The 6,551-nt window shown below is 32.3% G+C and overlaps 1 long non-coding RNA gene across 1 annotated transcript; it reads left to right on the top strand.

The window, feature by feature from the left end:
* Nucleotides 1-268: 268 nt before the first annotated feature.
* LOC132707774 (uncharacterized) lies at nucleotides 269-2,972 on the top strand. The gene is made up of 2 exons (XR_009619775.1): nucleotides 269-357; nucleotides 2,690-2,972. It is a non-coding gene; the product is annotated as an uncharacterized LOC132707774 (long non-coding RNA).
* The last annotated feature ends 3,579 nt before the right edge of the window (nucleotides 2,973-6,551 follow it).

Genomic DNA, 6,551 nt, shown 5'->3' on the forward strand with positions numbered 1-6,551 from the left:
TATTTTTTATTATAACGAAATCAAAATTTAAAAAAAAAATTATTTTGGAGGTGCAACATTTTTATTCAAAGCCGACGATGCCTATCAGAGCAAGGCAAATGAAAACGCTATCAAAATACGCGATGATGCCTGTGTTTTTGCTTCGATATTTAAATACGCAAATCGCAAGAATTTGTAATCAGGTCCACTATTATTATTTGGGATATTATCTTCGCATTATTCTTTATAACCCGATTGGAATACTAAATAGGTAATTTTATCCCGAGAACGAGAGTATAAATAGGAAGCAACCGTCCCAATTCGCAACAATATTCCTCGTTAAGTGAAGCAGACAAATCCAGAAAGATGATTAAAATTGTAAGTACCGCAAATGTTTTTACTATCCGATTCGATTCGAGAGAAACCAAAAATTATTACAGAAAAATCAATACTTTGTTCATATTTTTGATCGATCGAGAAGAAAGAATATTGAGCTTAGTTTCATTAGAAAGTATATTTTTGACAACTTTTATTGTCTTCAAAAAGGTTCTTAACTTTCTTATTGGAAAAATCTCAATTTCCAGTAATAATAAAATATAAACCTATTTTGCTGGAAAAAATAAGAAAGAAACTATTCAAAGTTTTACGTTTACTTTACCTGAAATCTACGATACCTACAAATAAACATACAGACGTCAACATAAAACCTTTATTTGTGAGAAAAATAATTGTTTTTTTTCTTGATTCCGCACAGATTTTGTTACGAAGAAGGCATCTAGTCTGCAGATATTATCTATAAAAATTACTTTATGTCCAAATAGTTTCTTTCATATATTCATATCAACTTAAAACCTCCCCTTCTCAGCTTAACGGTTGCCTTTACTTGTCGACTTCGAACAGATTCCAGTCAAAATCAGGTTTTCCAGCCGCTTATCGTCCCGAAATACATCGACATAAAACTTTTTGCAACCTTTTAATCATCTTTGTTTTACTCAAAATGAAAAAAGCCAAGGCAATAGCAACCGGTGTTCGTTAAATCCTTCGACTTGGAGCTCTTTTTTGTGGAACTTAGTCATAGAAGGGGCAGATTACTTTTATTTTTTGCTTGTATTATTAGCACTTTACTAGTACTTAGTTTAATTTAACTGAGTACGAAAATGCACCCTATTAATGCATTGTCTGCAGACGCTTTTTATGGAACAATAAATAACAATAAAACAATACATAAAAACAAAAAAAAGTTTTGGGAAAAGTGTGGTGAATTTAGCACATCGTCCCCTAGGAGATAGGAAGATGTGCCTAAAAGATGAGCCTACCCATTCAACATCTCGCAAGCCTCCATCCCTGTATGTCTTTCAATGTTCAGTTGCCGACACATCTACCAGCTTGGGACATGCTAACAAACGTTAAATCTATCATCCCCAAACGTTTATTTATACAAGTTTTATCTTTTGAATCAAAAATCAAGCCAGAATATTAATCAATCAATAATCTTAATTTTCAGCGACCGATAAAAGCAGAACTTATTTTCTCGAAAAAATACTAATGAAACTATTCCAAGTTTTACCATTCACTTATACGAAATCATAACACTTTTAAAATAAATTAGACATGACGTCAAGACTTTTCACCATATTATGTTACAATCGGCTTTTCCGCTATATATTTAAGGGAAATCTTCATGAAACATGCAGATATCGACTTAAAATTCTTCATTCTGCAAAAAATAATTAGTTTACTTCCGGATTTCGAACAAATTCCAGTCAATATCAGGTTTTCCGCCACCGTAAGCCGCAGATATCAGTTTAAAAAATCACTTTCTGGCTCAAACAGTTGCCTTTCCTTGCCGAGAAAATGCATTTCCTCCCACTTACTGTGCTGAAATCCACATTAAACATTTTTCTGTGTAAAATAGTTGGTTTTCTTCTTTATTTCGACCAATTTCCAGTAAAAATCAGCTTTTCTGCCACATATTGTTACGAAAACGACATCAAATCTGCAGATATCAGCTTCAAAAATCACATTCTGCACAAAATAGTTGCCTTTTCTTTGTAATTTCGATCAAATTTTAGCCAAAATCACTACTTATTGTTCCCAAAACCTCAACAAATCACCAAATATACCATCAAACTGCCCCTTCTGGCTCAGTCAAAATCGGCTTTTCTGTCACTTATTGTACAAAAATCTATATTCAACCTGCAGATACCAACTTAAAACCCCTCTCATAATTTTACAGACATTAAAACCTTTTTAACCTCATTGTTTAAATAAAAACCAAAAAAGGTGAGGAAACGGCAGGTTTTGTTACCGAGTTTCAAATTTTGTATTTGATTCTTCGATTGCTTTAAACGCCCATTCACTCACTACGTCAATTTAATTTCACTCACTTATATTATTGCATTGATTCTAGTCGCTTATTACAGACGAATAAATAACAATAAAACCAATAAATAAATAAACATTAAAAAAGAAGTTTTTGTTTGTTCATCTTGTAAACTAACCTAAAGTATCATGAATTCTTCCCATAGAAGAGTCCAGTATCATTTACTAGGTGTGTTTGCTCTTTCAATCCTCAGCTACTTCTCCAGTGGTGGCACATCCACCAACTTAATAAAAGTTAAATCCATCATTATCAAACCTTTGCTCATACAGGTTGTTTCCTTTGAAGCAAATATCAGGCCAAAATGTCAATCATCATTGTGTCTTTCAGGTGTTGATCCTCGCTATCATGGCCGTTCTAGCCCTTACAGCCGTAGGGTTTCCGAGACCAGGCCCCGAACCGGTTCCAGCTCCACAATATTATGGCTACCCGTATTACGGAGGATATGCTTACCCCTACGCTTACTATGGATAGAGGTTGCAACTTTAATTCTTCCTCTATACATGCCTAATTCGCTTATTATAATTAATATATATAAAATTAAGTAAAACCTTGCCTGCATATGTGATTTTAAATCAGCTTTGAATAATAAATAAAAAACTATTAAAGTTAATTGTGCATTTCTTTGTATATCTTTAGTTAGTCTTAAATTTTAAGTACAGAGAGGGAGTTCACGAATTCATCCAATGAAGACGGAAAAAGTTTTCAGAAGAATTCAAAAACAAGGAGAGTTTTTCCTGTAAAAAAGACAACTTGTGAGATCAAGTGACATCTTATTAAAAAGAGCACAAAAATATTATTAGTAAGGTGGGAAAAAGAAAACCTCTGAAAATATTATCTGACTTCTAAGGTGTGCGCAGAGGCCGCATCTGTTATTTTAAACTTTTAATGAGATTTTTCTCCGAAATACCCTTAAAATCCTTGACAGATTTCACAAATATTTCCACAAACATTTGGAAGTTTACAGATATTAGATGTCAATCTCATCTTTTTAGGTTTGTGGCGAAAGTGAATGAATTTTTAGCTTAGTAAGATGATCAAAGTAAATAGATACTCCAAGAGTTACTAATATTACTGGAAATTCAATTACCAGCAATAGCTTTGAGATTCTCGGTATGTTTCAAAATTTTAGAAGTTAATGTAAATTAGTGATTTAGCTTAGAAAATAGCTTCCTAGTGAATCAACCAAATGAAAATTAACAAATAACAAACCTGTCAATTTTTGATTAATAAATTAGATGAATATCCTGAAACGTGTATTTTTGAAGTCCATTTTCCCCGAATACGGTTCGTCCTAGCGATATCACTCACCATCAATTTGTATCTTTTTCATGTAAGGGAACTCAGATTTTTAGATTATATAAGAAAACGGTCCAAAAGTCAACCCACAGAAACGTTATGACAAGAATTTGTCATTTCTAATTGTAGAATGGCATTCGTCATGCCAAAATTGCTAGAGTCCAAGCCACACTAAAAATACAGGGTGGAGAGCACAGGCAAATGATGTGTCAAAGTACTAAATGTCATTTACCGTTATAGAAAAAATGTTAAACACAAAAGTTATAGATAAAACTGAAAGGAGAAATTTAAAATTATTTTTAAATATACAGGGTGATTCATAAATATGTGAGAAATCAAAAACATATTTTAAAAGGAACCCCCTGTACGTTATTCTAATATGGGGTTGTTATACTACTAGGTCTACTAAGTGTTTTAGGAATAATTGCCATTTTTTTCGTCAGAAATACCTACTGCTTAACACCATATATTTTTGACCTCATTTCCGACAGTGTGCCATGCAAATAAATTATTAAATAAATAAATCGTTTTAACTTAATAAATAAACGAAGTGAAATCTAATTAAACAATCTTTTTTTTTTTGGAGTTTTGTTCTCAGTTATTAATTTTTTTGTGCGAAACTATTGGCAATATAATTAAAATTTCAAGATATCCATCTTTCATATAAAAACATAAATACCCCTTACAGGAATATGATCTGAATTATGATCTGATCAGAAATTCGTTCATAGAATAATTTTTTCTAACTTAAATTATTACTGTGAAGTCAACGCTAAGGTTGTACTCACTGTCTGCTTTCAGTGCCACCATTAATTCGAATGGTTTTGTTCCCTTGAGTCTCCTACATAGATTAGTGTTATCGAGGAGCTGGATTGCCTGGACATGTTGAAGAAGTCTTGACTGGTTCCCCTGACATCTTAAGCATTCAAAGATTCCAGAATAATCTACTGATAAATATCGTCAATGCACCTTCACAAAATCCCCAGAAGTCATAAGCAAAGACTTCTTCAACATGTTAAGGCAATCATCACAGTGATAATTTAGGTTAGAAAAAAATATATTGAACGAATTTCTGATAAAATCACAATGTAAAAATATTCCTGTAAGGGGTATTTCATTTTTTAAAAAATGAAAAATGAAATGAAAAAATGAAGGTTGTTTAAATCCGTCTGGAGTTCGCGGACGTACATACGTGTGTATGTATTACTCCAAATATAATTTCATAGATACCGCTTATGTTCGAAAACTGTTTGCAAACTCTGTATCTTAATAATGTTATTTTATTGATATACATATCTACCAAATGAATATGTTTGTTCCATGTAAGGTATGATTTTTAAATGAATTGATTGAATAAAAAAATAAATGATTTTGGAAATATCGTTTTTTTTTCTTGCTTCAATAAAAAAAAAAATGAAAAAGTTGCTTTTATGGCTGCCATTTTTTTGCTTGGAAGGACTAAAACTCCTTAGGAATAGGGTAACAGAAGGGCAGCATCGATTATGGCTTAAATTAAAACTTAAATAATACTAAATATACGGTTATCGGCAAGTACCCCGTAACAGATAGCCATCTCATTATAGATCAACAATGCATAGAAAAAATTAATAAGCATACTGTTCCAGAGCCGGTCCCTTACATTACATAAAAAAATGGGACTCTTTCGCTGCTGTCTTTTCTGTTGTACTTTATGCTATGGAATGTTGAACATTGACATATGATCAGTATGATTAATAAAATAATAATTAATAAAATAAACAAAGATACTGAATACTACAGGAAAAAAAATCAGGAAAATGGCCATCTTGCAGGAAAAGAATTACTTGGTCAAAGAACCTTAGTACATGGTTTTCTTTAACAACAGGACTTTTTCGAGGAGGGACCAACAAAATTATCAGGATCAGCACGGATAATGACGTCGGAAAATAACGGATAAGAAGTTCATTGCCACTTTAAGCGTCGCGTTTTGTTATGTAAACAGTGACATATCGAATTGCCAATAATATCGTATTCCGGGCTCCTCCCAAATTATTTTTATATAGTCGGAACGTCGATAAAAAGAGATGGTTCACGTAAGGTCGAAATTGGATCCAAGATGTCTTTTGCAATTAAGAGAGTGTGACGACCTTTCCATGTGCAGCAGATTGCTTACTTGTTTAATACTGCAAAAAATGGATCACTCAATAAATTTCAAACGATTCGCAATAGTAGGAATTTGTTAATTTATGGCTGTACAGGGCTGACCAGATGATTTACATATAAAGTTTTCCAAAAATGTCCATTGTTAAAAAAAAATACGCTGTAGATACAGATAAACCAACACTTCTGGATGTTTTTATTGATTGCTCACAGTTCAACACCATACGTAACACAGCCTTCGAATACCGTCTTATATATTTGTTTTTTAGGGTTTTCTTACGGGTTTAGTTGAATGTCTTTTTATCTCGACCATCCTGTGTAATCGTTACACCCAAATATTTGTAGTGGAATGTATACACTATTGTTTTGCCTAGATAGATAGATTGATAGATACGTTATTCATAAATTACAACTTATGTATACATTAAAACAATGTACACATTAACTTTAAACAAATTTTGAACTGAGGTGGCTTTTACTTGATGAAAAAATCAAAAGAAATGAGAATTTAAAGTTCAGATTTTCACGAAATTATATATTTTTACATGACAATTGTTTAGACAACACCGTGTCTTTATCAACCCCCGTCAAACAATATATAAGCAGGTACAGAGTAAAATGTGAGCCAGTTTCAGTCAAGCTCTGAAGAAGCCGACAGAATGATTGGCGAAACGTCAGCAAGTTCGACTCAGCAAAAATTACAACTTATGTATACATTAAAACAATGTACACATTAACTTTAAGCAAATGTTGA

This window comes from Cylas formicarius, unplaced genomic scaffold, assembly GCF_029955315.1.
Source record: "Cylas formicarius isolate icCylForm1 unplaced genomic scaffold, icCylForm1.1 PGA_scaffold_9__14_contigs__length_23061073, whole genome shotgun sequence".
NCBI classification, from domain to species: domain Eukaryota; kingdom Metazoa; phylum Arthropoda; class Insecta; order Coleoptera; family Brentidae; genus Cylas; species Cylas formicarius.